Here is a 26,010-nt window from a genome sequence, read left to right on the forward strand (position 1 = left end):
GACACTTAATGGGGGGTAATTGTGATAACAGATGTCTTTTTTTGCCACTAGATGCTGAGTTCATTGAGTGCAGGCTGTACGACTTTCATGTGTAACAATTCAAGACCTAGCACAGCAGATCCTCAGAACACGGTTGTTAAGTGAATTGTTCATCCCTAAAATTGTTCTTAGCCTTTGACTCAGTTCAATTCTTTGGAATTTATTCTTTGGAAATCATTCAAAAGGAGAAAAGAATTGAAGGTATCTATTTCTCAAAGCTGCTGATAATGGAGAAAAATGGAAACAACCCACATATCCAAAAAGGGAACAATGGTTAAATAAGTCCTAATATAGCCATGGTATGAAATATCATATGACCATTAAATATTATGATTCTGAGAGCTATGTAACAACATGGCAAACTAACATACTCGTACTACTAAAGCAGAGGCTGTATTGTAGCTGTGCTATGAGTTACTGCTCTGTAAAGCCAGTAGCGTATGGACAAAGACCAGCAGGGAACTCAAGGAATGGAAATGGTTGGCATGGTCAAGGGTGGAACGGTGGTGGAGTTTTTTTCATTTCCTGTTACCGTTACACTGCTTTACAATAAATAAGATTCATGAGATAGATATACACAGTTATCATGTGGAACAATAAAGGCATCAGGCCATTATTTTTGTTTAATTTCTCAGTAAGAGTTCAGAACACAACTTCCTCAGCAGCATCCTGGAGAAATGGGTGATGGGGGACTGAATGTATGGACAAAGGACAAGAGCCAGGAAAGGCATCATGGAAGGAGGGAGGAGCCCAGGACTGTGAATCAAACCACTTACCTATCCAAGGCCCAGATGGTGATGACATTTAAGAAGTCATCACCACTGTGACAGGGGTTGTAAATCCAGATGCTTTTGTAAATGCCAAATGTCTTGCTCTTCTATAACTCTCAAAAACTTAGTAAGTGTGTCCACATCCATTATCACCCATCACCATTCTAAGGTTGTAAGGACCTACTATTAATCCACTTCCTAGAGCATAAAACAGTTTGAAAGGCAGAGATGAAACAAGGCTCGAGCCCAGGTCTTAAACTCCAAGATGAACCTTCTGTTCATGACCAAGCGGAGTCTCAGGAATTAGAACAGCAGGTGAGTGTTTCTGGAGAGCCCACAGGTCCTGAGGACAGGACTTGGGAGAAAGGCCAAGTGTGTACCGAGGCAAGGAGCCAGTCCAAAGGGCAACCAAGGGCATTGGGGGTTGGGGGGGCGGTGCCCAGCAACAGACGGCAACCAACCTCAAGTCCTTTCATTTCCCGAGGGCCTGGGACGTCTGATAACCCAACAACAGAGCCTCATTGAGGGCGATAATTTTGCAGAGACCTCCTGTTGATGAAAAAATTGAGCACACATTTTTAGAGCCTCAATCTTTCCCCCTTCACATTTAACAACCGTGCAACACATTCTTTTCCGAATCAGATGTCTCATTGTCCTTTTGTTCAAAGGAGGAAATTAAAGTCTAGAAAAGAAGACAGGCACTGGTCTGATGTGTTTTATATTTGGCCATAAGAAGGTCATTAAAATGCACTTCCAGCTCCTGCAGGAACATTTACATTTGAAGCAAAGTTAATTTACTTCCCTGCCCAGTAATATCCATTTATTTTCACCTACTAATGAGCTATCTCCTTGTATTCTGGACGGCTACTTCACTCACTATCACTGAGAAGTTGTGATAAGCCCACTAAGCTTGGACAGGGAAGATGTGTCAGAATGCTGAGGAGAAGCACCAAGGTGCAAAAGAGTGTATACAGCACAGTCTCAGAGCAGCTGATGCTCCCAGTTCTCCGGCCTTCCCAGGCCACCCTTACCTATGACATCCAGATGATTCAAGCCTTCATCCTCTAGGATAGTAGCCTCCCAATTCCAGGGGCCTCCCAATATTTTCAAAGATTCTTAAGGAATCCCAGGTCATACCATTCTCCACTTACTGAGGACATCCTTTTATTGTATCATGCAAAGCAGCTTAGTGCTTCTCAGTCTCCGTCTCTCCCTGTGAACTGGGCTCTAGACCGTGGCTCTGCATTTACAAAAAGCCCACGAAAGGGTTTTGTTTCCCTAAACAAAAGCTCGATCTCTTCCTAGAACAAGGGGCACATACATCTGACAGCTTTGAAAGATCCATTTTTCCTATTTCTGCTGAAACTATATACAGATCTAGAAATGGATGATTACCTTTGAATAGAGGAGAGTGTAGAAGGCTCCAAGGCCATCTTTGTGGGTGATCTTTAAAATCTGGTGAGTGGGATTGAGGAGAAGAGGGCATGAGGAAATATTAATATTTTATTTGGCACTTCTGTATTGTTTGAATTAGAATAAAAATATTAAACTATAAATATATTATTTACCATTTTCTCTCTCCTCTCTTTTAAAGAGGTTGGGTCTAGAGATTAAACTATTTGGAAAAAGGGTCCTAACCAGAGGCCGGAGGTGGGGGGGGTGGGGAGTGGTATGGGGAGAGGGGTCGGGGATGGTGCAGCTTGGACCTGACAGGAGGAGGGGGGACAATTTGAGGGCAGCTTTTGTGAGAATTGTAGGGGAGGGAGAGACCTCTAAAAGTGATTTGGGGGAATGGAGCCATGTGCTGTGCTATGTAACATCCTCCCTTGGACCCTCCAGAGAGGTGTTTTTCAAGAACAGACATATTTCACTTTAAAAGCGCTCAAGCACCTGCCTTTGTCTGGTGCAAGTGGTGGGGATTACAGAGGGAAACACTCAGAGATCCACGGTGGCCCTCCAGGAGCTCAGCCTCTCAGATCACACCACTGAGGGGCAAGGGCTGAGACACACTGCACTTCATGGGATGGACTCAGCATGACCAGCTGGTATTTCTTCTGGCCTCCAGGGCATATGTGCACAACTAGTTTGGAAGGGAATGCATTCTAATAGGCAGCTCCCTTCAATTCTCCTTTGTCTTTCTGAGTTCCCAGGATATTGGCATCTTCTGCCTTTTGTGCAAGAAGCTATGCTGGGGGTCTGATAAACCACAGAAAGCATCACTGAAATGGAAGTCCAGAAACTGGAAAATGACTGGAACAGCTATGATGTAAGAAGCATCACACGAGAGGTCTTTAGAGGCTGGGTTAGCTATATGAAGGTTCTCATGAAGAAAATTGGGGATTTTTTTCCCAATTTTTTAAGAGGTGAGTAACATTTCTGACTTCAATCTATTTAGTACTTTAAAAAAAACTTTTTTGGTGGCAGTTTTTAGGTTTACAGCAAAATTGAGAGGAAGGTACAGAGATTCCCCATATACCCCTGTCCTTACACATGCAGAGCTTCTCCCATTATCAACATCACTCACCAGAGTGAAATATTCCTTAGAACTGATGAACTTATACTGGTACATCATAGTCACCCAAAGTCCATAGTTTATATGAGGGTTTGCTTTGGTATTATACGTTCTATGGTTTGGACAAGTGTATAATGACATATATCCATTATTATAATATCAAAGCAACTATTTTCACTGCCCTTAAATCCTCTGTGCTCTGCCTATTCATCCCTTCCCACCAGTCCTTTATCAGATGTGTCTTTTGCAAATATTTTCTCCCAGTCTATAGCTCGTCTTCTGATTCTCTTGACATTACCTATCACAGGGTTGAAGTTTTTCTTACTTTAATCGAGTCCATCTTATCAATTATTTCTTTCATTGATAATGTCTTTAGATATAACTAAAAAGTCGTTACCATACCCAAATTTATCTAAATTTGCTCCTGTGTTTTCTTTTAGGAGTTTTATAGCTTGGCATATTACATTTAGGTGTATGATTGATTTTGAGTTAATTTTTGTGAAAGATGTAAGGTCTATGTCTAGATTCATTTATTTGCCTGTGGTAATCTAGTTGTTTGGCACCATTTGTCAAAGAGACTACCTTTGCTCCATTGTATTGCCTTGGCTTCTTTGTCAAAGGTCAGTTGACTATATTTATGTGGGTCTATTGCTGAGCTCTCTATTCTATTCCATTTATCTATCTGTCTATTCTTTTACCAATACCATACCATCTTTATTTCTGTAACTTTATAGTAAGTCTTGAAAGCATATAATGTCAGTTCTCCAAATTAATTTTTCCTCTCCAATATTGTGTTTGCTCTTCTGGGTCTTTTGATTCTTCATACAAACTTCAGAATCAGTTGTCATTACTTACAAAATAACTTGCTAGGGTTTTGTTTGGGTTTTCTTTGAATTTATAGAACAAGTTGGAAAGAATTGACATTTTGACAATATTGAATCTTCCTATCCATGAACATGGAATATCTCTCCATTTATTTATGCTAGGAACATCTGACTCCAAGTTCCTAGATTTCTTAGAATTTCCTGGGTGATAAGAATGTTTTTTGTTCTAATGAGACTCTTGGTGGGCTCCTGCATGGGGGGGTTGAACACCAGAAAGATCAAGCCATGATTAGAAGCTCAGAACTTTCAGCCCCAACACCCATCCTCTGGGAAGGTTAGAGGGGCTGGAGATTGAGTTACTAATCCATAATACCTACATGATGAGACCTCCATAAAAATTTCAAAAGTACAGTGTTCAGGGAGCTTTCAGTTTGATGAACATATTTACATGCCAGGAGGGGGGTGCAGCCCAGCTCCACAGAAACAGAAGCTCCTGTGATCAAGACCCTTTCAGATCTCACCCTACATCTGGCTCTTTATCTGTATCCTTTATCATATCCTTTATTATACAATAGAAATTGATAAACATAAACATATTTATTATGCAACATAAACTGGTAAATATAAATAAGTGTTTCCCTGAGTTCTATGAGCTGTTCTAGCAAATGATTGAATTCAAGGAGGGGATCATGGAAACCTCCAATTTGCAGCCAAGTCAGCAGAAGTTGTGGGTAACCGGGGGACCTACTACTTGTGGTTGGCACCTAAAGTGGAAGGCAGTCTTGTGGGACTGAGCCCTTAACCTGTATTGTCTGCACTAACTCATGTTAGTGTCTGAATTAAATCAAATTATAGGACAACCAGCTGGTGTTTGACAAAATTGTTTGACATATGGAAAATCCCACAATTAGAATTATTGTATGATAGCAGTGTAAACACAAAGGAGAAACACAGGAGTGTTTTCCCAGTTTGCAATATACATTTACAACTCATAGAAGTCCACTTTCAAATAACACTGTATCATTTCACAGGTAGTGTGAGTACGTTATAATAACAAAAATAATTAATTCCTCTTACCCATCCCTTGTGCCATTGTCATTCATTTCACTTACATATAAGCATATATAATTATATATATATTAGTATTATTATTTTGAACAAACTATTATCTGAGAGAGATCGATTAAGAATAAGAAAAATAAGAGTTTTTTTTACTCTGACTTAATCTTTCTTTGATGCTCTTCCTTTCTTTATGTAGATCTGAGTTTCTGATCTATGTTATGTTCCTTCTCTCTAAAGAACTTCTTTTAACATTTCTTTCAAGGCAGGTCTACTGGCAACAAATTCCTCAATTTTTGTCTGAAAAGTCTTTATTTCTCCTTCATTTTTGAAGGATGCAGAATTGTATGTTGGTAGTTGTTTCTCCCAACACTTTAAATATTGCCCCCCACTGTCTTCTTGTTTGCATGGTTTCTGAGGAAAAGTCAGCTGTAATTCTTATCTTCATTCCTCTATAATGAAGGTGTTTTTCCTCTGGCTTTTTTCAGCACTTTGATTTCCTATAGTTTGAAAATGATATACCTAGGTGTAGTTTTGGGGGTATTTATCATGCTTGGTGTTCTCTGAGCTCCCTGGATCTGTGGTTTGGTGTCTGACATTAATTTAGGGAAATTATCAGTAATTATATTACAAATACATCTTCTGTTTCTTTCTCTCTTCTTCTCCAGCAGTCCTATTACATGTATGTTACACTGTTGTAGTTCTTCCACAGGCCTTGGACATTCTGTTCTGTTTCTTCAGACTTTTTTATCTTTGTTTTTCAGTTTTGGAAGTTTCTATTGAGATATCCTCAAGCTCAGAAATTCTTTCCTCAGTCATGTGTGGACTACTAGTAAGCCCATCAAAAGCAGTCTTCATTTCTTTTACAGTGCTTTTTTTTTTTTCTCTAGTATTTCTTTTTGGTTTTCTTTTTGGATTTCCATCTGTCTACTTACATTGCCCATATGTCCTTGTATGCTATCTACTTTATCCATTAGATCCCTTAGTATATTAATCATAGTTGTTATATATTTTAGGTCTGATAATTCCAAAATCCCTGCCATATCTAGTTCTGATATTTGCTCTGTCTCTTCAAATTGTGTTTTTTGCTTTTGAGTATGTTTTATAATATTTTTCTTGATAGCCAGACATGATATACCAAGTAAAAGGAACTGCTGTAAGTAGGCCTTTAGCAACGTGCTGGTAAGGTGTGCACAGAGGGGAGGGCATTCTGCAGTCTTATGATTAAGTCTCAGTCTTTAGTGAGCCAATGCCTCTGAACTGTGAACGTCACAGGTGTTTAAATTTTTTCTCTCTCCCTCTGTGTGGACGAGGATGACTAGAGTAGACTAGAATTTCCCCAGGTCAGTTAGGCTCTGATAACAGCCCAGCAGGTCAGGTCTCATTAACTAGTTTCTCCTGAGGACAGACCTTGTTAGGGATAGAGTGCTCTGGTGTATTTCAAAATGATTTTTTTTCCCCTTTCCCTGGCTAAGAGCATGAGGGGATTTTCCTTTGATATTTACTGTAAGAACCTGAACAAGCTCCTAGAGGTAAATCTCACAAAAAAACTAAAGACTGTGGAGTTTTTAACTCGGACTTGTCCACACAGAGCCTCCAGCAATTGGCCAATTACAGTTGTGGTTTGCCTACCCAGCACTGCTTCCCATGGTAGTTTCTGAGTCTCTGCTCAGGTAAGCTGTGATTCTCTGTATTTGCTGCCTGTTCTCCACTCCTGAGGGCTGCTGTGTGCCCTGCTTCACCACTTCTCTCATGGCTCCTGGAAGACTTATTGATTTTTCAATGTGTTCAGCTTTTTACTTGTTGTTGGGACAGTGTGTGGAACCCCCAATTAATTTTTCCTTTGTAATGCCATCACTCCTCTAATCACCTTTGTTTGCTTGCTTTCATATTGTTATTACAGGAAATGTCAACTGTATACAACAGCTGAGAGACTAGAACAATGAACCTTAGTGCCCAGAATCAACAATGAGCCTCATGGCCATGTTATGAGTTCATGGACAAATTTAAAATGTTTTGTCCATAAATAGTTCACTATGTATCTCTGAAAGATAAAGACTCCAAAATATCATCACACTATTATCACCACACCGAAAAATTAATGATAATTCCATAAAAGTCACAAACATTCCACTACTGTCTTAATGTTTCATAAATTTGTTTAACATATTGTTTGTTCAAGTCAGTATCCAAATAAGGTCCCCATGAATTGCAACTGGCTGATATTTCCATAAAGTCTCTTTTAATTTATAAACCTCTAAGGATACTTTTAGTGAATTTTTAAAAAAATTCAGCAGCCTTTAAAGCTGTAGGAAACCTTGTTCATTCAGGACCAGAAAAGGTTACAGTTTGATTTGTTCACAAATTGTTCAGCAAACATAGTTATGTCAGAAAAAATAACTTAATAATTCTCATTTTTAAATGATTTTTGTCATAAATGGAGCAAAAGCTGCTGATCTCTAAGGAAGACATCATCTTTAATTTTTACCAAATTGTGAGAAGCAGGAAAAGATTTTAGAATTGAAGAAATCATCAACATTATAGCAAAGAAAAAAGAGTCCTGGTTTCTGAACGTAATTCCTTTTGTCATAACAAACACATGTCAAGGAACCATTTCAGAAAAGGAAGTGAGAGGGGGAGAAAAACACATTTCTTTATATTCAAACTGTGTTACATGAAAGTTTGCCTAATCTGTCTCCCTTTCTGAGCGATCACAATACACAATTTATGGGGAAGGGGCAGCATCAGTTAGAAATGTATTTAGCCACAAATAACAGAAACCCAACCAAGAGAAACTAAACACATAGAGATTTGTTTTCCTCATATTACCAGAAGTCCTATGTTCTTTAGTCCAAGGTTGGGAGAGTTGTTCTATGGTATGATCATGGACCTAAGCTACTTCTCATTTTGGCTCTGCCATCTTTTGTGTGTGGCTTTAGTTTTTATGGTTACAAAAATAACATTAAGTGTCCCATGTAAAGACATGCAGCATAGGGGAACGCATCAGGTGGATCTAACTGTGAGACTAACCAAATATTTGAGATTAAAGTGAAAGCACTTTCTAGAATCAGTGTCAGAATTAAATAATAGAGCATAGCTGAAACACCAGAGTCAATGCCTGACCCCCAAATTACTTATCATGAATCTCATAGTGATCCTTATCAAGTTCACTCCAATTTCTAAGGCGGGGCTTTCAACCACGTGTCCAACTCTAAATCCAAAACTCTATCCACTTCACCACTCTGGTTCTCCACATTTACTACTCAGGGAATCAAGAATCAATCCTTCCACTTAAAAGGCATCTAGCTAAAGAGGTAGTCCCCAAAATTATTCATATGTTTAGTCCCTGAGATTCCCAAAGATAATAAATATTCCTAACATGGTGGCGAGGTTGTCAACATTTTAGTAGGTACTTCCCCAATTTCATGTCAAACCTATTAAGAAGACCAAAATCACTCTATCCAAGCCTCAGAAGATATCTGTGATTAATATCCTCCCATGTGAACTACTAAGAAAGAGTCAAATACAGTAGCCTGTACATAATAATCAACCATTGTCACATCTCAGCTTTGAGTAAAGAAGGGAAGTTGTATTTAACAATGTGAAACGTACTTTTAGTGCCTCAGCTTAAAGAGTCAGCCTGTCAAAATAACCATTCATTTTCCCCACCACTCCCCATCCCCGCTCGAAGTGGACGCTGTACAGATGTTTTACAAAAAAGCTTCCCCTTCTACTCTTTGTGCTCAGCAGCTTACATGATTCAGGCAGTGGTTTCCAGAGAAACAGCTGAGCTGGGAATTGTCTGGAACTGAAGGGGATGTTCCTGAGCCTTTTGTGGGTCTACCTCAGAAAGAAGGTGCACTCTACATAAAGTCAGGGGCCCAGGAAACCTAAATCACTCACTGAACCTCTTCCTACCGCCTCCATAGCTGAAAGCTTGCTACATGAAAACAAAACCAACCAAAAAAAATGGAGGGTATGTTTATTCTAAGCTCTTACTGAAACTCCCCCCTCACATAAGAAGTGTCCTACTTAAAGCTCGAGATCAGGCAGCCTCACCCAGAGAGGCACACGAGTCAGCAAATGGCCCCTTGGCCGCGTCCTTTTCCATTTAGCCAGACACAGCTGGCTTTAAAGAGCAATTGGGAAGCAGCAGATCTTAATGAGGCCTCTCTGCCAGGACATGGAATCCTGATGGGAGGAAGAGAGGAAGAAGGGAAGACAGGAAGACAGGAAGGCGGGCGAACAGTTACTATTTGTTAACTAGTTATTGAACCCATTCAGGTGTACCATTGGACCTTCACGGTGGACACAGGGCAAACCCAGTCTCTCTGACCCAAGCCCATGCTTTCTCAACCATGCTTACATAAATTATTGTGGTTTTAATGAAATGACGAAGAATTTTTATTCTAAATCGATTGATAAATATTTACTCCCCCCTAGACCTAATATTGTTAAATAAAATGGGAAATGTAAGCCCTCACAACACTTAATACTGCATCTTCCCCAAGGAACCAGAACCAACGAATACGGGTCCTAGGGGGTATTAATTTTTAATCTTTTTTAAGCTGAAGACCTATGCACCACCCCCCAATAAGGGAGATATGGCAGACAAAGACTGCTAGTTGTCACCCAATACCTTGTCCTTCTTTGGTAACAGAACCCCAATTTTTGCTAGGCACATTACCACCTAGCTAAGATTACATTTTTTTAAAATCTCCCTTGCAGATAGCTGTGGTCATGTGACTACTTTTTTGACAATGAGATGTAAGAAGCATGATGTGCTGTTTCCAGGGAGTTTCCTTTTTAAACGGGGACCAGACCTTCTCTTTCCCTTTCTCAGTCCTACTACCTGAAACACAGATGTGATGGCTGAAGTTCTGGCAGCCATTTTCTACCATGAGAACAAATACCAAACTCTAGTGATGATGGAAGGGAGGGCTAATAGGAAACTTGCTATTTTTAGACTCCTTGTACACAAGGAAGTAAAATCGGGAATGTTGAAGTCACCATTGTTTGGGCTGGGTAAGATTTATTCATCTTAGGAATGTCAGCATCTTAAATGCTATTTCATTAAAATCTCTAACAAACTGAAAACACAGAGAAACCTGGTTGTAATTTATAGGCAGCACAAGCTGGAGAGAGGGACCTGGCGAGGTACGCTGGATAATAAAATAGCGTCCTGAGTAGTCAGCGGGCCCAGCCCACTAAGGAGGTGCTACTATTCCGGGCCCTGTGGAGCCCTGTGGCAGGTCCTCCATCATCAAATGCAATGCAAAATCCCTGATGGAATCTTGAATGGGAGGTGGAGGGAACGGTTGTAAAGGGTTGGGGGAGGGGGACAGTTGGGGAAATTAGAATACGGACTGTGTTTCAAATAATGTTAATTTTCTTGCATATAATAGTGATAATTATTGGGGACTCTAGGTGAAAGTATTCCGGGTATTCACTATATTATTCTTTCAACTTTTCTGCAGTTCACATTTTTTTCAAAAGAAAAAGCTAGGGATTGGGAGGCTAGAAGAGAAGGGACTGAGGACCCAAGTTAAGAATCAATCCCTGTCATCTTACTGTTTGGGGAGAAACTACTATTTCAAATATTTGGTAATGATCACTGTCCGATTCAAGTACTTTTTTTTTTTAAGATTTTATTTAGAGAGAGAGCAGACGTGCGAGCAGGGGGAGGGGCAGAGGGAGAGAGAGAATCCCAAGCAGACTGCACAGAGCGTGGAGCCCGACGCAGGGCTCAGTCTCACCACCCTGAGATCATGACCATAGCCAAAATCAGGAGTGAGACACTTAACAGACTGAGCCACCCAGGGATCCCTCATGTACTTTTTTAGAAGTTTGATATTATTCAAAAATTATTTTAACCCCTATGGAAAGCATTCATTCATATTACATTTATTTACTGAGCAGCTACTATGGATTATCATCTGTGCCTGTTGTGGAAGAAATAAGAGAAATGAGACACAGCTTCTATCCTTAGTGGCCAGCAGAGGAGACAAACATTTAAACAGAAAGCATTTTCTGACAGCGTGGGAGCTTAGGTACATTACTCTTGTCTTTAGCTCTCAGAAGATTCTTAAAGATCCTTTGGGTTAGGAATGGAAACGGGGGAGGGGCAGACCAGCAGCGGAGAACCAGCGCATGAACCCCATGTGCCCATCACGCAGTGGGTATTGCCGAGTCCGTAGTTAGGCAAACAGCATATGTGCCTTTCAGGAATGGACAGTGTTAAACAGCCCTCATCTTGCTCAAGAGCTCACTTTCTTCTGGAACCCATTCGGGAGCTGAAAGAGAAATTCCTGTGCCCCCTACAGTTGCTCATTGTGAAAAGTGGGCACCAACAGAGACAAGACGAGCAAGCCAGCTGTCTGACAAGCTGAGGCTCATAGCAACTGAAGCAGGACAGAGCTGCCATGCAAAGGCACCCCAGGAAGCCTTCTAACCAGAGAAGGAGTGGTTCCAGAATAAACCATGTCCAAATTCTGAGAGACTGTTAGAAAATTTGTTCAGAGCAAAGAGAGGAGCCAAAAGACTTTAAATGGGCCTAGAGTCTTCTGAGTCTCTAAATTTCATTTTATTTTTTTTTAAGATTTTGTTTATTTATTTGACAGAGAGAGAGAAAGAGAACACGAGCAGGGGGAGTGGCAGGCAGAGGGAGAGGGAGAAGCAGGCTTCCCGCTGAGCAGGGAGCCCGACGCAGGGCTCGATCCCAGGACCCTGAGATCATGACCTGAGCCGAAGGCAGATGTCTAACCAACTGAGCCACCCAGGCACCCTCTAAACTTCATTTTAATTGATACACTATCCATTTCTTCCTACATCTTCTAGAAACTAGCTTTGGAAGCAATGTGATTCTATGTTAATAACGAGAGGATTTTTGGAGCCGGTATTTGCCAAAGTGTTCATGAGCTATTAATGGGCTTTATGGAAAAAAAAAATTGTTACATGGTCAAGAAAATTTGAGAAATACCAGATTAAATAAAGACAAAGAAGTTTATTTACTATAAGACTTTTCAGAGTCTTAGTCTGCTAATATTCACTTTGAATCTCTGAGTAGAATACGCTATGTGCCATTTCCCAAAGCTCTTTCCCCCTGGAATTCTTTTATCAGAGAGCTCCTCATAAAATTAATGCTCTTTCTTTTAGGTCACAGATTAGGTTGTAACTTATTTTGGTAACCTATCTAGGTATCCAATCCGCCCTAGATCACTGGCCTTCGCTTACCAGTGCATCACATCCTGACTGGGGTATATCATCCAAGGGCATCACTGTAAATTCACGCTTGGTCTCCCTCTTAGACATGGCATGAACTTATAAAAAGAAAACCAAAAGAACTTTGTCAGCTTCGAAAACAAGAATAACACCTCTGAGGGCACAACATGGAGCAGAAAGTCAAAGTGATAAGCAGGCAGCAGTCACAGGCCTCAGTTTCCAGAGCAGGCCGAACAGCCGGACATGTTAGGTCCCATGAGATCAGAGAGACTAACAGTGTCTCATTGAAGGGAGGGACCTGGAGCCAGACTTGCTTCTTAAAACTCAGGGGCTGGGGTAGGGCTGTCCCAACAGCAAAAGAGGGCCGGAAATAAAAGCTGCCACCAGCAGTTACCTGAGGTCTGGAGGTTACACAAGGCCACACAGCTAAGCAGACATCGAGAACAGTCAGGACCCGGCTCCAGCTTCGCTTCCGTCTGCGGCTGGAGCTGCAATTCTAGGATGACCCCCCATGGGAAGAGAGCCCTGAGCTGACACAATAAACCAGTAGGGGTGGGGAGGAGAGGGGTGGCGAGCACAGAGAACGACAGAAGAAAGAGCTCCCCAGCGATGCCCTTTCCTCACACACACTCAGCCCTGGACACTCGACAGCCCCCACCGAGTCCTCAAGCCCGAGCTCATAGGTCACTTTCTTAGTGACTCTTAGCTGGTTCTTCCAAATTCAATCGTCCCTCACCCTCTGCATTGCCACCTCCACCACTCAGGGAACTGTAGTCATAAGACTCTGCCCCATCATTGTCTGCAGGTCTGAATTTCCAGGTGGCCAGATGCTCCCTGTGGGAAAGGACTGGGTCCCTTCCCCCCACATCACCCCCCCGCCATGTCCCAGCTCATCACAGTGGCTGGCATGAGGACACACCATGGAAACTTGCTGCAGCCATGAAGCCTGTCACCTTAGACCTGTTTGGGTAAGCCATCTATCTGAAATGAGATTTGGGTATTATCTGTGGAGGGGCCTTTAGGAGACGTCACTGAAGATCTCTTTTATCGAGTGACACCCAGCTCACACCGTTCTTGGACACTGAAAATGGAATGAGGCAGAGGCATTGATGGCAAAAACATGCTGTATAGATGGGTAAGCACCTATGCACTTTTTAAAAAATAGCTTTGTTATCATATTATTCACATGCTATAAAATTCATCCATTTAAAGCGTGCAGCTCAGTGATTTCTTAGTTTATTTGAAGTTGTGCGACTGTCACCAAAATCTGATTTGAGAACATTTTTGTCACCTCAAAATGAAGCCCCATGGCTGCTAGCTGGCACTCAACATTCTCCAACCCCCCCCCACCTACCCCCAGGCCTCAGACTTTCTGTCTCTATAGATTTGCCAATTCTGAACATTTCATATAAATGAGATCATGCAATACGTGGTCTTTTATGACCAGCTTCTTCCACTCAGTGTAGTAGTGTTCCAGGTTCCCCCATGTCAGAGCACATATCAGTACTTCATTTTTTTATGGCAGAATAATATTCCATTGGATGGATATACCACATTTTGTTTATCCATTCTGATAGAAATGTGGGTTGTTTTAGTTTCTCGCTATTATGAATAACACTGCTTTGAACAGGAATGTACACATTTTTGTCTGGACATCCATTTTTCTTTCTCTTGGGTATATACCTAGGTGTGGAATTGCTGGGCTATATGGTAACTCTATGTTTAACATTTTGAGAAAATACCAAACTGTTTTCAAAAGTGGCCACACTATTTTACATTCTGACCAGCAATGTATAGAGGGTTCCAATTTCTATACATCTTTCCAAATACCTGTTTTCTGTCTTTTTTATTATAGCCAGACTAGTGGATGTGAAGTGGTATGTCACTGTGGTTTTGATTTCCCTAAAGACTAGTCATGTAGAGCACTTTACTTTGTCCTTACTGGCCATCTGTAGATCTTCTTTGGAGAAATGTCTATTGAAATCCTTTGCCCATCTTTAAATTGAGTTATTTCTCTTTTTATTAGAGTTGGAAGTTACTTTATATATGGTGAATAAAAGTCCCTTATCAGAAATATGATTTGCAAGTGTTTTCTCACATTCTGCAGGTTTTCCTTTTACTTTCTTGATGGTGTCCTTTAAGGCACAAATGTTTATAATTTTGATGAAATCCTATTTATTTTTTCTTTTGTCACTTGTGCTTTTGATTTTTTTGTCTAAGGAACAGTTGGGGGCACCTGGATGACTCAGTCAGTTAAGCATCTGACTCTTGATTTTGGCTCAGGTCATGATCACAGGGTCATGTGATTGAGCCGCATGTTGGGCTCTGCGCTTAGCTTGGAGTCTGCTTAAGATTCTCTCTCCCCTTCTCCCTCTCCCTCTGCCTCTCTCTCGCTCTCTCTCAAATAAATAAATAAATCTCTAAAACAAAAAAAGAAAGAAAAAGAAACAGTTGCCTAACCCAGTCGTAAAGATTTGTTCCTATATTTTTTCCAGGAGATTTATAGTTTTAGCTCTTCTATCATCCATTTTGAGTTACTGTGTATGTGTGGTGTAAGGTAGGGCTCTAAAGTCATTAATTTGTATGTACATATCCATTTGTCCCAGTACTATTTCTTGAGAAGACCATTCTTTCTCTGTGTAATTATCTGGGTGCATTGTCAAAAATCAGTTGAACATAAATATGAAGGTTTATTTCTGGACCATTAAGTCTATTCCACTTACCTATATGTCTATACTTAGCCAGTAACACACTGTCCTGACTGCTGTAGGTTTGTAGTAACTTCTTCAATCTGGAAGTGAGTCTAACTTTGCTCTTCTTTTTCAAGATTGTTTGATCGAATCTGGGTATTTTGCATTTCTACATGAATTTTATGATCAGCTTGTCAATTTCTACAAAAAAGGTCAGCTGTGATTTGATAAGGACTGTAAGGATTTTGTTGAATCTGTAGATCTGTTTGGGGAGTATTGCCATCTCAACAATGTTAAGTCTTCTCATTAATAAACATGATGTCTTTCCATTTATTTAGATCTTTGTTTTCTTTCAATAGTGTTTTACAGTTTTAACTATACAAGTCTTGGATTTCTTATGTTAAACAAATATATAAGTACTTTATTCTTGTTGATGCTATTGTCAATGGAATTGTTTTCTTAATTTCATTTTCTGACTATTCATTGCAAGTGTATAGAAACACAATTATATTTGTACATTGATCTGGCATCTTACTCCTTCCTAAACTCATTTGTCAGTTCTAATAATTTTTTAGTGGATTCCTTAGGATTTTCCATATGGGAGATCATATCTTCTGCAAGTAGAATATCTTATTTCTTCCTTTACAATCCGGATGCATTTTATTTCTTTTTCTTCACTAATTGTCTTAGCTAGAATCTTCAGCACAATGGTGAATGGAAGTGGTGAGAGTGGACATCCTTGTTGAGTTTATGACCTTAGAGGGGAAGCATTCGGTTTTTCACAATTAAGTATGATATTCTTCAAGGGCTTTTCATAGATAGCTTTTATCAGGTTAAGGAAATTAACTTCTAATAAGATTTTTTTTTATTTCACAGATCCTTTTAATGAATTATTATTTCACTCTTAAGACAACAGTTCTTTAACTGTTAGCAAAAGATTGCTTTCAAAATAAGGCACTGAAACAGTGCATAAGACCGTCCTTTCAACACAATGAAACGTAATGAAAAGTGTTCTGAATGAGAAAAGTATATAAAATAAATAAGACCAGTTTTACAGCCTGCATAATGCATAGTAATTTAACCATTAAATTAGAATCTGTAAAACTAGAAATGTACTTTTTGTATCAGCCTTAACAATGATTTTCAAGAAACTGATGAGTTTTGAAACAACTACATAGGTCAAATTGTATTCTACACCTAAAATGTTTGATTATTTTCAGGTTTGCCTTCCCTTGCCTTGCCAAATTCAATTTATATTTTCTAGTCAGTATGTTTTACATAATCTACACATTTAATTAACAACTTTACAATTTTTGTAAATTTTTGTTGGGTGTTTTCATCATGACTGTTGGATTTTGTAAAATGTTTTGTCAATATTCTATGTGCTTTTGTATCAGATATTTATTGCTGTGTAACAAATAACCCAAAACTTAGTGACTTAAAACCACATTCCTTTTACTGACTCTCAATCTGGTAGGACAGCAATATGGGCTAGACTCAGCTAGATTATTCTTCTCCTGGACTTGCCTGGGACTGGAGCTGGATAGTCTAAGATGGCCTCCCTCATATGTCTGGCAGTTGGTGCTGACTGTCAGCTGGGTCTCTTTTCATGTGCTCTGTCATTTTCCAGGTGACTCAAGCAAACTTCTTTACATGGCAATCTCAGGACAATGATGCAGGAAAATGAGAGCAGAAGCTGTAAGTACTCTTGAGGCCTTGCTTGGAAATCACACTGTTCAATTTGCCAAAGCTAGTTGCAAAGTACAGCCCAGATTCAAGGAGTAGTGCACTAGGCTTCACATCCTGTTGGTAGAAATGGCATTTGAATCCACCCTACCCATTAAAGGTCCTGTATTCCCTCCTCCTGGCAGTCTGAGTTACATCTTCCCATAATCTTCCTTCCCCATTCTTCTTTCCTTGAAATTCTGGGCACAGACTTTTCTTGGGTAGATAAGAACCATAAAGATCATTTGTTCTGTGGTTTATAACCTTCTTCTCAAGGGAGAGAAAGAAACTAAATAAATTTCACTCTTAGAAGATAAGTAGAAATGTCAGATCAGGGTAATGATAAAGTGAAATTTACTGTTTGGTACCAGCTCTTATAAATGCAATGGAGAAGCATAATCTGGAAGATTATAAACAGAATTCAATTTTTTCTGTTTTCTGCTCCGAGCCTGGTATTTCTCCTAAGTACATTTACATGATTTGTTTGTTAATTATTTAGAAGCAGCTGGTCCAAAATAAATAGAGACAATGATAGTAATTTGCATATGTTTTTTTATTATAATTAAAGCTCCAGACACAAGTTTGAGTCCTCACAATGTAGAGCAGTTATGTAAGACTGTGTTTTGCAGAATGCGCCCAAGGAAAGCAAAGAATGTTGACACATTGGATTTATTCAATTGCCTAGAACCTTAAAGTTAACTGGAATTTTCAGCACTCTGTTGTGAAAAAAAAAAAAGAAGCAAGTCATTAGAAAACATTGACAACTTGACTGACTTATTAAAAACAAAACAAAACAAAACTTCTTTCTATAAGCAGGACACGTTCAATTTCAATCTCTTGCAATTAAATAGAGGCACTCGGGCCTGTAAGTAAAAAAAAAAAAAAAGCTTTAATTTTAATCAGTATAAGGATGGATGAGGCATATTTAAAAGATTTAAACATCAGAATGGAAAAAAAGGACCCTCTGACACTCAGTTAAGCAGAGACACAAGTAATCTTGATAGCCTTATCAGTCTAATAATGCAAGTGAGTTAGGATTTATTTTTGTTTAAAGTGGAGCCAATTTCATTGTTATTGATAACAGCTACCACATACTGAATATTATCAGGTGTTTTGCTATATTATATAAATTATTTAATCTTCACGACAACTCTACGTATTAGTTAAAGCACCACAGACTGGGTGGTACTTAACAAAAGAGATTTATTTTCTCACAGTTCTGGAGCTTAGAAGTCCCAGATCAAGGTGTCCTACCAAGGGCTGTGAGGGAAGGGGCTGCTCCGGGCCTCTCTCCTTGGCTGTAGATGGCTATCTTCGCCCTGGGTCCTCACATTATCTTCCCTCTGTCTGTGTCTGTGTCCAAATTCATATAAGGACATGGGTCATATTGTACGAGGGCCCACCCTAATGAGCTCATTTAAACTTTAAAAGACTCTGTCTCCAAATAGAGTCACATTCTGGAGACCCTATCTCCAAACACAATGCCGGGAGGGGGGTAGGACTTCAACATGTCAATTGGGAAGGAGGACACAATTCAACCCATAACAGATCTCTAATTCCCCACTGTACAGCTGAGAAGACAGGCCCGGAAAGATTCCTATTTGTTCAAAGGCTCCAGCTAGTGGTAGTAGAGCAGAGACAAACCACATCTGTTGAATTCCCGAGCCCAGCTGTTAACCATGCCACTACACTCCTGGCCTTCATAATAGTCAGATGGATCTTTTCTCATGGGTGTCCCCACCAATCTCACGCTCCCATACCCCCACGGGCTTGATCACCTCACACCAACTACACCTCCCACACTAGCCTCCGGTTGTCCCCAACTCTGCCCCCACCCCCAGGTCCAGTTGAATGTTCTAGCCTGGACTTTCCCCCATGAGGGTCCCCAAGTGGTTCCCCTCATTGCCAGCCTCCAGCCTCCCAGCTTCCGTCACTACCATCTCCATGTGGCTTCCAAACACTCACAAGTGACACCCCAGCTTTCTTTGAATCATATTTACACTTTATCTCACAAAGACTGCCTGGGCTTTCTACGGTCTCAACCCACTAGCCAGTAAATGAAACTGAGAGAATGAACTCAGGAGAGCGTGTAAGGGGTACATACCACACACCTGTGCGTGCCTCTCCACTCGCCTGCGTACTGAGCCTTTCCTGACGCTCACACCCTTCCCAGCAGAATGACTCACCCATCCCTGAGGCCCCACAGGGCCAGATGGGCTTTTATCAGACACCAGCACTACCTTATTGTGACTATTTATTTTCATATCTGCCTTTCCACCAGACTGAGATAGAAACAATGTCTTCTTTGTCTCTGAATCCTCAAGGCTTAGCATTTCACCTGGTACTTATTGGTGAGTATTTAATACATGTTTGGTGAATGAATAAATGAAGAAGTCTCTACCCTCTACATCAAAAATACTTCTTCATCCAGGCAAATGATGCATAAAATCAGAATATTCGATATTATGAGAGTTTCTTCTTTTGGTTTAAGAATTTGTACCTTAAATTAAAGGATGAACACTTGTCAGTTGCTTAAGCCTCGGTGTGAGTGATTTCCTTAAGGGGGAGGTGTACAGAGTTATTAGGAGAAATGATTGCTTGAGGTGCCTAATAAGGAGAGAAGAAAGGGGGAAAATACAGAAGGATAATCAGAAGACTAGAGAAGCTTTTTCTCTTCAACAGCTTTTCTGAAGAGCAGCTCTGGTTGCCATAGCAACACAGCAATTTGCGGTCCTTCCTTCCAGCTTCCTACCTGCCAGTGAGGAGGAAGTGAAAGTCACAACCTGTTAACCCAGCAGGGCATCCTCCTGGCATCTCTGGAGAGTGCAGCCAGGGGAAGTCTCAGGGACTGGCAGCCTGCGCCCAACCGCCCACCCAGCAAGGGTGGCGAAGGAGACAAGCTCAGGGGGGCGGGACCACACTCCTGCCAGGAGGTGAAGGCTAATGTGTGGGCGCCAGTGACAGGAACAGGGGTAAGCTGCCACAGTCAGCAAATAATCGCAGCTGGGGCAACAGTTCTTAGAACTGATTACCCAGAGATCCTCTGACTTAATTGATTTTATACGACCTCCTGACTGCAAAATTGGGAGCTTCAAACAATAAAGGGCAATTTTCAAAGGACAGCTGCTTGCTCAAATGGACACCCCACACAGAATTGTTTACTGGAGCTTCTAATGACTTGTTCTTCTCAACTAAGCCAGAAAATGTTTTTCTAAACAAGAAATGGGGAAAATGCCAGATCTATGAATAGGAGATTGTGCATGAGGGTGTTGCTACAGTGTGTAATTAGTAGTCTTCTTAATCAAATCAGCAGCTTTATTGTAAGATTTTCCCATTTCTCCAGCAGACATATGACTTGAAAATGCTAATAAAGTCTCATCTTTCTAGGATCTTCTTTCTTTCTGCCCATTCTAAGTCTTGAGCATAACTCAAGTCAACAGTAGTTTTTTTGCAAGGTATAAGGAAAAGGGAGACTTGGAGGTAATCATAAAATTACATTTGATACATTTATTAATCAGTTGAATTCATGTATTGCTCTGTCACCAACACCCCAAAATGAAGACATAAGGAAATTGTGAATTCAGAAAAAAAAAATTGGAGCTTATAAAGGTTTTCTTTTAGAGGGAATTTTCTTTTCTATCAACACCAAAGGGAAAACTTAATCCAAACAGTTCCTAGAGTTGATCACGGTTCATTGAGGAACAAAACAGCAGAAACATATAATTTCATGGCAACTCCCACCAAGTACAACCTCTCATTACCAGCAACAAGAAATAATTTACTTAGCAACCCTGCTGCTGGCATTTAGCCTTTGCCTTTCTCACATCTGGTGCTCCAAGTATGATGCATTTAATAAACATGTTGATAAGCTGATAATTTATTCCTGGCACTATTTTTACTTCTTTTTACACCAAACTTCATTCTTGGGGTGGAAACGTATTGACTGTCTCATTGTTAAGTGACCTTTCTTACTACGCTGATAGGAGATTTTACAAAGCATGCCAATGAGCCTGGTCTTAGAAATCAAGCCGAGTATCAGCCGTAAGCTGACATTTTGTACCACAGCCAGAAGTGAAGCAGCCAGCCAAGGTGCAGTGGGAGGGAGAGCCACCTCCCAACGTTCCCTGAAGGCATCTCAGAGTCACAACAACATGGGGAATTGATGTATTCCGTGACCTCCAGATGACAATGTGCATGTTTTATTTTACCACTACATGTTAAGATGGAAAATCAAGTAGAGCTAATTTGATTTGGTTTATGAGATTTTTATGTAAAAAAAACGGGCAGATGGAGATGCCAGATAGTTACAGAACCACCAAAGATTTTTTGATATGTCTTCCAAAACAGAGATTCGTTCTACAAAATCTAAACAGACCTTCGTTGCCTAAGGATGTCATGCGGTCATCCATGTGGCCGCCATTGACTCCATGAGGGGACAGAATACACCATCGGTCACTCTTCCAAGGACAAAAGCTCAGCTCCTCGAGGGGCAGGCGGGTGGATCGATTCAGAAGTATGCTATGATAGACAAACTCCTAGACCAGGAATAAGCAGCAGCCGGATTCTTCTCCTAGCTCTGCCACCAACAGACTGTCACGTAACCTCAACCTCTGAATCTCCAGATCAGTTAGCTATTGCCACACAGCAAACCACCCCAGAACTTAGTGGCTAAAAACAACCACCACTTATGATTTCTCACAAATCTATGGCTAGGTGGTTCTGGGAGAAGCTCAGCTGAGCTCAGCTGGGGTCCACTGGCAATTTTAAGATGGCTTTCAGCTGTGACAAACTGGTTCTGTTTCAGGAGATTTATCTCAACCTCCAGCAGGCTAGCCCAGGATTGTTCTTATGGTGGGGGCAGGGGATGAAGGAGAAACAGGGGAAGAGAGGAGGGAAGAAGGGGAGAGGAGGGATAGGAGGGGAATAGAAGGGATAAGAGAAAGAGTGAGGAAGGGAGAGAGGGAGGGAAAGAAAGAAAGCTAGAGACAGAGAGAGAAAATGGTCTCTTGGGAGAACTGGCCATCTAACACTTCTACCACATTCTTTTGGTGTGCCCTTTACACAGGCTTGTTTTGAGTAATAAGCGGGTCGGTCTCTGTGTAGAATTTATACAGTAGATTGTGAAATGTCATGAAGTAGATATAATAAGACATCCAACACGTCCTTACTGCTGTCCTCCATAAGATACACAGACTTCTATCCTCATGAGAGATGAAGTCAGTAATGACCTCTGGGGGCAGGGAATGTCATGTGAGATATCTTCTGTACTTCTGCCCCATTCCACAAAGCTTTGCAGTGGCTTGGTACAAGAATGCAGCCACAAAAATGCCAGCAAACCATAAATACAAACAATGAATAAGAACTGAGAAAAACACAATTGATGGTTGGAAATCAAGACCCAGGGTTAGGAGTGATAAGGGACACTAGCCCAAATACCCAAGCCATAAGGACAATACCACGACTATATTTGAGTCTTATATTTGGTTCTGTATTTCCTAGAAGTAAACAAAAAAAGAGGTGCTTCCTCAAACACGGTCTACAAGTTGATCTGTGAAGGCACAAGCCGGCCAGCACATCCACCCTCCCCACCCTCTGGGCACTGATTGCGGAGATGCCCGTCAACAGGTGCAGTGCGATGCACTTTCCCATCCGGGGCGTCGCCGGGCCGCACGGAATGCTGGGTATTGCAGGGAGGCGGGCAAGGAGCGCTCTGGGCTCGCAGCTGCGAGGTGCAGACTGTGGTCAGAAGAACGGGGGTTTGTGAAACAAGAGAGAGGGAAGTGAGACGAATTTTTCCATTCATGCCGGCAGCACAATGTTTCTTTTTTAAAATTTTTTAAATAAATTTAACTTAAAAAAATACGTCAACATCGATATCAGTATGAAGAGTACAGAGGATGTATAGGTAAGGCAAACTTGTGAAGTTATGATGGAAGCACCTGACGCCTGAGAAGCAGCTTTCTGGGACGTCCATTTATAAGCAGCAGTGGTTCCCAGTGAACTTTCCAGGGTGAGCTAGTAGCAAATATCTTTCTGCCTGGAGTCTCTAGGGGCCCTGTAACACAGGATGCACTTAGATCTACATTTATACGTAACCATGAAATGAGTCGAGTTGTACTACTATTTACCTGCTTGGTCAGCTTGCCAGGTGTGACCTGCCTGGGACCCAACCCCACCCCCCTCCGTGGTTCTCTAGGTATGGGGATGTGGAAAGTTCCCTAAGCAAGGAGTTGACACATTTTTTGTTGTTGCTGTTCACTCTCACCCAACGGCCACATGTTGGAGTTCAGATGTGTCTCGGTGGGTGTATGGCATGGAGCATCTGGTTTCAACTAAACTACCTTTCACAAAATGGAGAGGATTAAAGACAAATCCCCCCAAATAACAAGCATAAGTAAACAAAAAGGAAATGGCACAACCTGCACATCTCTGATCCTTCAGAGGGGCGAGCTTTTTATCAGCCACATTATGAGGTAAAGCAAGGTTCTGATCTATCCGACCAAACATCTACCTCCAAACTTAAGCTTAATAGGAAGACTACCTAAAATATGGATTTACCTCCCCTCTCGTTAATGCCTTGAGTTTGTGTTGTGCCTGTTATATTAGCTACCGGGGGGAGCATGAAGCCATCAGGATTAGCAAGGCATTTTTAAAAGGAAGCAGCTTAGTCATCATCATAATTGAGTGATATTGTTCTAGTAATGAGTAAAGTAAGAAAAAAACCACTCATTTTTATCTGTACGTCATCTTTTTAAATTGCCGTTTTATGCATGCTTTCTAATGTAGATAACATATTGATATCCTGGCATGGGTATATAATTTATAAATAAATCCATACGGATTGGGAGAGCATGCGGATACATTTTTTCACTCATGAGGATGTAATTAAAACAGTTGGGATATTGCTGCTTTAATTTAAAAATTAGCTGGTTGAATGGAATTATTAAGCTTAGAATCACTACATTTGGAGAACAGCCACATAATAATTATTTTAATATTAAAATAGTTGACTGAAGACCAGACTCACCAGGCAGACACCGGCACAGGTGAGGGCAGCTGCATCCCCCCCCCACCGTGTCCACATCGGCCACCGGCTGTCCCCTGGCTGCCCCCCTGGCCCCCAAAGAGCTGCCGCCTCTGCCATTGCCCTTTCCACCTCTCGGTAATTCGAAATGAAGCTGTTGTCATTTCTGGAAGGAAACTTGCCCAGATCAAGCAGGAAGTGTGGCAGGAGGTGGAAGAATGGGTGACATTGGGCCACAAGCTGCAAGGTGGTTGGGAGTGTGGTTCTGGTTGGTGAGAATCCTGCAAGTCACCCCTCCAACCTCAACAAAACCAGGGCAGCTGCAGATGTGGAAATCGCCTCACCATTGTGAAACCGGCTTCAGTTTCAGAGGAAGACCTGTTGAATTGAATCAATAAATTCAATTAAATAATGATAACACAGGTGGCCTCCTTGTTCAGCTGCCTCTTCCAGAGCACACTGACGAGGAAGAGATCTATAATGCTGTTTCTCCAGACAAGGATGTTGATGGCTTTCATGTCATTTGTGTAGGGCAAATGTGTTTGGACAGTAGTCCATGTTACCGATGACCTCATGGAGTGTCTAGGAAATAATTAAGCAAATTGGCATTCCAATCCCAGGGAAGAATGTGGTTGTGGCTGGAAGGTCAAAAATGTTGGCATGCCCACTGCACAGCTACTACACACAGATGGGGTGTGTGAATGCCCTGGAGGCAATGCCACTGTTACCGTGTCTCATCCGAACCCTCCCAAAGAGCAACCGAAGAAACATACGGTTCTTGCAGATATAGTGGTCTCTGCTGCAGGCAGTCCAAATCTGATCACAGCAGCTATGATCAAGGAGGGAGCAGCACAACATCACTTGGCATCAGGGAAATACAAATAGGAACCACAATGAGATACCACCTCACCCCAGTCAGAATGGCTAAAATTAACAAGTCAGGAAACAACAAATGTTGGCAAGGAGGTGGAGAAAGGGGAAACCTCTTACACTGTTGGTGGGAATGCAAGCTGGTGTAGCTACTCCAGAAAACGCTGTGGAGGTTCCTCAAAAAGTTGAAAATAGAGCTAACCTACAACTCAGCAATTGCACTACTGGGTATTTACCCCAAAGATACAAATGTGATGCAAAGGGGCACCTTCACCCCAATGTTTATAGCAACAATGTCCACAATAGCCAAACTATGGAAAGAACCTAGATGTCTATTGACAGATGAATGGATAAAGAAGATGTGGTATATACCTCCAATGGAATATTACTCAGACATCAAAAAAATGCAATCTTGCCATTTGCAAAGATGTGGATGGAACTAGAGAGTATTATGCTAAGCAAAATAAGTCAATCAGAGAAAGACAATTATCATATGATTTCACTCATATGTGGAATTTTTTTTAAAAAGAGTTTTTTTATTTATTTGAGAGAGAGAGAATGAGAGAGAGAGAGAGCACATGAGAGGGAGGAGGGTCAGAGGGAGAAGCAGACTCCCTGCTGAGCAGGATGCCCAATGCAGGACTCGATCCTGGGACTCCAGGATCATGACCTGAGCTGAAGGCAGTCGCTTAACCAACTGAGCCACCCAGGCGCCCCTCATATGTGGAATTTAAGAAACGAAACAGAGGAACATAGGGGAAGGGAGGGAAAAATAAAACAAGATGAAATCAGAGAGGGAGACAACCATAAGAGACCCTTAACTATAGGAAACAAACTGAGGGTTGCTGGAGGGGATGGGGGTGAGGGGATGGGGTAACTGGGTGATGGACATTAAGGAGGGTACATGATATAATGAGCACTGGGTGTTATATAAGACTGATGAGTCACTGAACTCTATCTCTGAACCTAATAATACATTATATGTTAATTAATTGAATTTAAATAAAATAAATTTTTTAAAGGAGGGAGCAGTAGTCACCAATATGGGAATAAATAGACTTCAGGATCCCATAACTGTTAACCCCAAGTTGGTTGGAGATGTGGATTTTGAAGGAGTCAGAAAGAAAGCTAGTGACATCACTCCAGTCCCACGGGTGTTGGTCCCATGACAGTGGCAATGCTGATGAAGAATACCATTATCATTGCAAAAAAGGTGCTGTGGCTTGAAGAGCAGGAAATATTGAAGCCTACGGAGCTTGGAGTAGCAACTAATTAA

The 26,010-nt window shown here is 41.2% G+C and overlaps 1 pseudogene; it reads left to right on the forward strand.

Moving 5' to 3' along the window:
- Positions 1 to 1,037: 1,037 nt before the first annotated feature.
- LOC102737594 (bifunctional methylenetetrahydrofolate dehydrogenase/cyclohydrolase, mitochondrial pseudogene) lies at positions 1,038 to 26,010 on the forward strand (annotated as a pseudogene).

This window comes from Leptonychotes weddellii, chromosome 5, assembly GCF_054177405.1.
Source record: "Leptonychotes weddellii isolate Sample4059 chromosome 5, ASM5417740v2, whole genome shotgun sequence".
Classification (NCBI taxonomy): domain Eukaryota; kingdom Metazoa; phylum Chordata; class Mammalia; order Carnivora; family Phocidae; genus Leptonychotes; species Leptonychotes weddellii.